Source organism: Saccopteryx leptura, unplaced genomic scaffold (assembly GCF_036850995.1).
Source record: "Saccopteryx leptura isolate mSacLep1 unplaced genomic scaffold, mSacLep1_pri_phased_curated manual_scaffold_15, whole genome shotgun sequence".
NCBI lineage: Eukaryota > Metazoa > Chordata > Mammalia > Chiroptera > Emballonuridae > Saccopteryx > Saccopteryx leptura.
In genome coordinates, this window is record NW_027095697.1 from 2,862,913 (window position 1) to 2,871,134 (window position 8,222).

Consider the following 8,222-nt stretch of genomic DNA (forward strand, 5'->3'; position numbering starts at 1 on the left):
AAGTGACCTTTATTATATTTTTGACATGATCGGCTTTTTTTCTTTTTCTTTTTTATTTTAGTGAGAGATAAAGAGGGAGGGACAGACAGGGACAGACTGGCTAAAAGGGAGAGAGATGAGAAGTATCAATTCTTCATTGCAGCTCCTTAGTTGTTCATTGACTGCTTTCTCATATGTGCCTTGACTGGGGGGCTACAGCACAGTAAGTGACCCCTTGCTCAAGCCAGCTACCTTGGACATGAGCCACCAACCATGGGGTCATGCCTATGATCCCACGCTCAAGCCTACAACCCTGTGCTCAAGCTGGTGAGCTGTGCACTCAAGCCGGATTAGCCCACACTGAAGCCAGCAGCCTAAGGGTTTCAAACTTGGGTCCTCAGCATCACAGTCCATCCTGGAGAAGCAAGACCCTCTGGACAACACTTTAGATGAAAATTGGATAAGAGAAAATCATTTGTAGATTTCAGTTCCTCTGAGTCCTCTAGAAAGGCTAATAAGTATGACCTAGGTATGTGGGGTGGATTTTGGATAGGCCTGGATTTAAGCTCTACTAAACTAAGAGTGAATTTAGCACTGGAGCTTTGGGCAAATCTTACAAATTCTCTGAGCTCTTGAATGCCAATGTGTAAGGTGAGGATATGTGCATATATGCTTTGATAGTATTCAATTCAATTTACTTATTTGTGTATATATTTATTTATTTTTTAGATAAGAGGAGGGGAGATAGTGAGGCTGACTCTCATATGCACCCTTACCAGGATCTACCGGCAACCCTAATTCTCGAGTACTGAGCTGGTTTTTAGCACCTCAGGGTGATGTGCTCTAGCTAACCAAGCCATCCTTAGCACCCAGGGCCAGTGCCCGAACCAACTGAGCCACTGACTGCAGGAAAGGAAGAGAGAGAGAAGAGGGAGAGAGAGGGGTGGAGAAAGAGATGGTCATTTTTTCTATGTACACTGATCAGAATCAAACCCTTGATTGGAAGGCTACAGCACAGTAAGTGACCCCTTGCTCAAGCCAGCTACCTTGGACATGAGACACCAACCATGGGGTCATGCCTATGATCCCACGCTCAAGCATACGACCCTGTGCTCAAGCTGGTGAGCGTGCACTCAAGCTGGATATACACTGGGCCAATGCTTTATACTGGCTAGGGCTTAAATTCAATGTAAAAGAACTGACACACATTGTCCAGTAAATACATCTCTGATAATAGCAACCATATGCTGCTGGTGTTGTATACCTGCCTTTCCTAAATGCCTTACAAATACTGTGCCCTTAATATATATTTTATGAATAACTACAATTTGGGAAGTTAAACCTCACAATGGGAAGATCTAGAAACAAAAATTGAATTGGCCATCTGTAGTCAGTGTAGAGGCTTACTATTATAGAGGCTCTCTGAGCAAATAGTTGACAAAAGAAAATACCAGAGTATGTAGAAAGACAGGTGATAATTTGATGGAAGGAAATTGTGTGTTTTCTGACAAAATAGGGACTAACACTCCTAACTCCACCAAACTCACTCTTCTCCAACTTAGAACTCAGGAGAAAGGAGACTGAAGTAAAGATGTATAGCCTATGAGAAAGAAAAGGCCATGTGCACCAAGAGGTCAGCAGGCCCCAGGATTATAACTACCTCTGTAAGTGACCCTCACAAAGCATGTTATGTCTTCATACAATAATTTCATCTGGTCATTTGCCCCTTAGAGCATTCCATTTCCCTAAGGACTTGCACTACAGAATTGGGTTCAATGATGTGAGTTCCTGGGCTCTTTCTGAAGCTCTATATTTCCAGAAACATGCACTACACCTTCCCTAATCCCTGTTGCTCTCACCCCCAGATTGTGAGAAGTGTCAGAACTTCTTCATTGACAGTTGTGATGTGCATGGGCCCCCTACATTTGTAAAAGACAGTGCAGTGGATAAGGGGCATCCAAACCATGCAGCCCTCACTCTGCCCCCTGGGTTGAGAATTGGACCATCAGGCATCCCTGAAGCTGGGCTTGGAGTGTGGAATGAGGCATCTGCTCTGCCAGTGGGTCTGCACTTTGGCCCTTATAAGGGCCAGATCACAGAAGATGAAGAGGCAGGCAACAACAGATACTCCTGGCAGGTGAGAAGTATTTACCTCTTCCCCTGTCTTGTGGCTTCCACATCCCTGCCATGGCTTGGTGGGACCTGCCATTCTACATGCTAGGACATGGATGGAGACAATATGGTTAGCTCTGGGTACTGAGTGGACTCTGCAGACCATAGAGCTCCTGTTGAGGATCACAGGTTAAGTGGGAGCAAAGTGGTACAGACACAAAGGAATGCCTCCTCCCAGCCCTGAGTGACAGGTCAACTCAGATGTGATGAGTAAGAAAAGTATCATGTGGTCACGAGTGGCAATGCATGCAAGCTGAAAGAGTTTTGTTGATAGTAGGGTAAAATAATTTCTCTATTACTTCCTCAACCAAAAAAAACCTTTATTTTTTCTTCCTGAAATGCAGATCACCAAAGGGAGAAACTGCTATATGCATGTGAATGGGAAAGATGAATCCTGCGCCAACTGGATGAGGTAAGGCCAAGAAGTTTCTGGGAGTCACGAGAACAGTCATCCCTCTCAGGCCCATACATCTTTCCTTCTCATCATGCCTCCCTCAGCGGTCTCCCTCAATCCTCTGTTCCTCTTTTTTCTCCATTTGGTGCTCTTTCAAAGCAAGAGGTATTTAGAGAAAAAAGGGGATAAAAATATAGCATATGTTCTCAAAATATAAATCTCTATGCTAGACAAAATTTAGGCACTAGAAAAAACTTTGAGGGTCTGAATTACACTTTAATTGATCTAATGAACATTATTTAAGCCCTTCCTATATTCCAGTTTAGATGAAGGTATTCATTACCTAAGCAGATCATATAACCCATCTTCTTATGGAGGATTAATTGCAGACACAGTGAAACAATTGATATTACAAATATTTAACTATAATTTTTTTGAGAAGTTCACAGTGCCAGCATACTTAAACCAAGGATAGCCTAAACCAGTGGTCAGCAAACTGCAGCTCATGAGCCACATGCAGCTCTTTGGTCCCTTGAATGTGGCTCTTCCACAAAATACCATGTGCAGGCACTACCTCGATAAGGAATGTACCTACCTATATAGTATAAGTTTAAAAAAATTTGGCTCTCAAAAGAAATTTCAATCATTGTAGTGTTAATATTTGGCTCTGTTGAATAATGAGATTGCTGACCACTGGCCTAAACCTGTGAGGGCAGCAAATATCCCAGCCTCCCTTCTAACTAGAACTGAGTTCTGAAGCCTGCAGAGCAATGATCATGGGACACTTGCCTGAGAGGATCTTTTATGAGGGGCTACAAAATGTGAATAAGCTATTATTGTTCTTTAAGATTTTGCTAAGACAAAGAGACCTCCAAGTCCTGGCAGGTTGGCTCAGTGGTAGAGCATCAGCCTGGCCTGTGGAAGTCCAGAGTTTGATTCCCAGCCAGGGCACACAGAAGCACCATCTGCTCCACTCTTCCCCCTCTCCTCTATCTCTGTCTCTTTCTTCCCCTCCCCAGCCAAAGCTCCATTGGAGCAAAGTTGGCCCAGGCTCTGAGGATGGCTCCATGGCCTCCACCTCAGGCACTAGAATGGCTTTGGTTACAGCAGAGCAGTGCCCCAGATGGGCAGATCATCGCCCCCTGGTGGGCATGCCGGGTGGATCCTGGTAAGGCGCATGCTGGAGTCTGTCTATCTCCCCGCTTCTCACTTCTGGGGGTGGGGGAGACCTCCAGGTTTTTATGGGAACCTGGTTGAAGCTACCTAAATAAAATGTGAGGAGAATGGAGAAAGGCCTCTCAAGAAAAGATGGACTTGGTCTGAGTATTGAATGATGTGAACTAATCTAGACACAGAGTCCAACATCAAGTAGCAAGTTCTGTGATATAAACAGGACCTGAGTTAGTTTAGAGAAGCTAGAGTTCACTGTGTTTAATGGCCAATCTGGGTTAAGGTTACATCTGCAATTGGCTTTGGAAAATGGTATTAGGCAGGATGAGCACCGTAAGCAGGACATGGACATTGGAAGTCATATGACATTGTGACATGCTCAGACATTGAACAGAAGGTTCTCCGGGAGCACTGTGAATGTCAGCGACATCAGAGCCCGAGTGTCATGTGCAGAGCTGGACATGGATCTGAGAGGTTGTAAGAACTCATCTCCAGTGGGTTTCTTTTCTTTCATCTGCCTCAATCCCAGGTATGTGAACTGTGCCCAGGATGATGAAGAGCAGAACCTGGTGGCCTTTCAGTATCATGGGCAGATTTTCTACCGAACCTGCCGGGTCATCAGGCCAGACTGTGAGCTGCTAGTCTGGCACGATGACGAGTATGGCCAGAAGCTGGGCATCAAGTGCAGCAGCAAGTGGAAGAGAGAGCTCACAGCAGCTGGAGGTGGGCACAACTGTTCTTCAAAATGGAAAGAAAAGAGAGAACTCACCTTAGAAATTTTCATGGTACACTCTAAAGTCAGTAAGATTTCAAATCAGATGCTTCAGAAATGAAGAATTCATTTCATATGCCTTTGATTCTTAGGAAAAATCTTTTTATTTTTTACTTTGGATTTAATTTTTTTATGTGAGAGGAGTGGAGATAGACAGATTCCTTCATGTGCCCCAACCAGTATCCACCCAGCAACCCCAGTATGAAGACCATGCTCAGACTAGCTGAGCTATCCTCAGTGCCAGAGGTCAACACTTGAACCAACTGAGTTATCGGGCTGATGCTCGAACCAATTGAGGCACTGGCTCTAGCAGGGGAAGAGAGAGAGAAGGGAGAGAGGGAGGGGAAGAGAAACAGATAGTCACTTCTCATTTGTGCCCTGACCGAGGATTGAACCTGGAACTTCCACATGCCAGGCCAACACTCTGTCCACTGAGAAACTGTCCAGGGCCTGTTTTCTGAGGGCCACTCCTGTTTAGCATACAGGGTAAGAGCAGAGGTCGGATAGATGCCCAGCAGCCTGGAAATGCAGTGCTGTGATCCAAGCTGAGACACTGGGGACCTTCCTGAGTGAGGTGGGACAATGGTGTTATTTTCAGCTACAGGGAGACTTATTCTCTTATTTGCTTTGTTAATTTTTGTAAAATACACTTCAGTGGGGAATCCTCTCAGAGATTACTTCATCTCCAAGTGAGAGAGGATGGTGGATTACCTAGAGAGAAATAGGAGTCAGGCATGTAAGAAGTATGGTTGGGGGCCCTGGCTGGTCAGTCGGTTACAGCATCATCCTGTAATACCAAGGTTGAGCCCGGTTCAGGGCACATATGAGAAATGACCAATGACTGCATGCCTAGGTAGAAAAATGAATAAATGCCTTTATCTCTCTCTCTCTCTCTCTCTTTTTCTTCTTCTATTTCTTCTTCCTCCTCCTCTCTGTCTCTCTAAAATCAATCAATTTTTAAAAAGTATGGTTGGGGAAATATTTTGAAACAGGACTTCCCATTGTATATGAAATGGGCTGACACTAAATGAAATCAAGTATGAATATTTGGTGTGAGGCTTGAGGAAGGACATATTTTCAGTTTATCATCTATGGGAAACTATGAGGGAATCAGTTCCTAATTGGGGCCAGTGGTCTTTCTAAACAACTGTGTTAAAATCTACGTGTATATAAGAAAGGTCAGCATTGTTCCACCCATACAAGGGGTGAAACAGCCCCTGATGCTACTTGACAGTCCCTCATCTGGTAATATGTACAAAGGACCCTTGATATGGGCTTTCTGGATTTCTAAAGAAGATACAGTACATAAAAATTAAAAGATAAAACAGACTATAAAGAAAAAAAACAGACTATAAAGAAACAGTTTGTGGAAGACAGAGATTATACTGTCAAACCAGTAAGAATGACTCATGGGAGACGTCTTAACATCAGACAAAACATATGACCCATGCAGCCTTATCAACCTCTACCCTGACCAAAATTTACTCTTTCAGCAGAACCAAAGCCAGAGATACACCCGTGTCCTTCCTGCTCTCTCGTCTTCTCCAGTCAGAAATTCCTCACCCAACACGTGGGACGCAGTCACCCCCCTCAGATTCTCCCAGGAACATCTACAAGAAAACAGCTCCAATCAGAGGATTCCTGCCCAGAGGATCCAAGTAAGCAGCAGCAACATACTTATACACACAACTGGGATGACAAAGCTGAAGGTCAAGAGGTCAAAGAAAAGTCCAGCCTTTTGCTTAAAAGACCAAGCAGAGGAGGATTTCAAGGGCCTTTTTCAAACCTTGTAAAGGACACATGGGAAGCTCTAGTGAACAAGAGAGAATGATACAGGAAGTGTCCAGCACAGGCCAGGAAGTAAATTCAGTGGACACAGGCAAAGTATCTATGGGAGTAGGAATGTCAAGAATTGTAGCTGTCAAGTATGGAGAGTGTGGGCAAGGCTTTGAAGATAAGTCACATATTCTCAGACAACACAGGGCACACTCAGAGGAGAAGCCCTATGTTTGCAGTGAGTGTGAGCGAGGCTTTACACAGAAGTCAAACCTCCTCAAACACCAGAGGACACACTCAGGGGAGAAGCCCTATATTAGTAGGGAGTGTGAACAAGGCTTTACACAGAGGCAGATCTCCTCATACAGCAGAGTACACAATCAGGGGAAAAGCCCTATATTTGCAGGAGTGTGAGCGAGGTTTTGCATGGAAGACAGATCTCCTCATACACCAGAGAACACACTCAGGGGAGAAGCCCTATGTTTGCAGGGAGTGTGAGCGAGGCTTTGCACAGAAGCCACATCTCCTTGTACACCAGAGGACACACTCAGGGGAGAAACCCTATGTTTGCAGGGAGTGTGAACGAGGCTTTGCACAGAAGTCACATCTCCTCATACACCAGAGGACACATTAAGGGGAGAAACCCTATGTTTGCAGGGAGTGTGAACGAGGCTTTGCACGGAAGTCACATTTCCTCATACACTAGAGGACACACTCAGGGGAGAAACCCTATGTTTGCAGGGTGTGTGAGCGAGGCTTTGCACAGAAGTCCACATCTCCTCATACACCAGAGGACACACTCAGGGGAGAAACCCTATGTTTGCAGGGTGTGTGAACTAGGCTTTGTACGGAAGTCAGATCTCCTCATACACCAGAGGACACACTCAGGGCAGAAGCCCTATGTTTGCAGGGAGTGTGAACGAGGCTTTGCACGGAAGTCACGTCTCCTCATACACCAGAGGACACACTCAGGGGAGAAACCTATGTTTGCAGGGTGTGTGAGCGAGGCTTTGCACAGAAGGCACATCTCCTCATACACCAGAGGACACACTCAGGGGAGAAACCCTATGTTTGCAGGGTGTGTGAGCGAGGTTTTGCACAGAAGTCACATCTTCTCAGACACCAGAGAAAACACTCAGGGGAGAAGCCTTATGTTTGCAAAGAGTGTAGTGAGTTATTAGCATAAAATTGCATCTCCACAGCCATAGCTTTTACATGGGTCATATCCCACCTCTGAAGAGACTTCAGAAGGAGTCTACTGACCACTTCCCTCCCAAGAGTGTAATTAATACAAAAGTAACTCGTTAAACAAATTCTTCACTTTCATAACAAGAGATGAGCTAGACAAACAGTTCCTTAAGTGCTATGGGAATGTCAACACCAATCTCCTCCATGGTATCTTGGCCTCCTGTTCCAATAAATCTTATCTTCATAAAACTTTGAAGCTCACATACCTCATTCCCCCTGTCACTGGAACCAGAGTTCCAGGAGAGCCACAGAGAACTCACACTGTCATGCATAGAAACTCAGCAACTGGAAATGTGGAAGTCTGAAGTCAATCTACTTAGCTTACTGCCCAGGGAGAGAGATTTGAGACAGACTCACCAGGAAAGGAATTTCCTTGACTCCCAGGAAGTGGAGCCTTTTCTCCTAGTAGGCTCACAACCCTCCTCCCTGGGCTTCTCTTGGCTCCTGTCATGATTTCCTCTGACCTCTGTGTCTCAGTGGTGCAAACCAGGGAAAACATGTGCATGTGCATGTCTATGTACCTGGCTCAGTCTGGGCACCTGGTCTCCCTCACTCTCTCTTCACTGGCCTCTACAGGGTGAGCATCTCATGGTGCATACCACATGGACTCCAGATCATTCAGTAGTTGCTTTGAATCTCAGCTCTGCCCTCACCAGCTGTGCAACCTAAGGCAAGATTCTCAACTTCCATTTTTCTGTATTTTAATCTATA

The 8,222-nt window shown here is 45.1% G+C and overlaps 1 pseudogene; it reads left to right on the top strand.

The window, feature by feature from the left end:
* The first annotated feature begins 1,570 nt into the window (after positions 1-1,570).
* LOC136386826 (histone-lysine N-methyltransferase PRDM9-like) lies at positions 1,571-6,969 on the top strand (annotated as a pseudogene).
* The last annotated feature ends 1,253 nt before the right edge of the window (positions 6,970-8,222 follow it).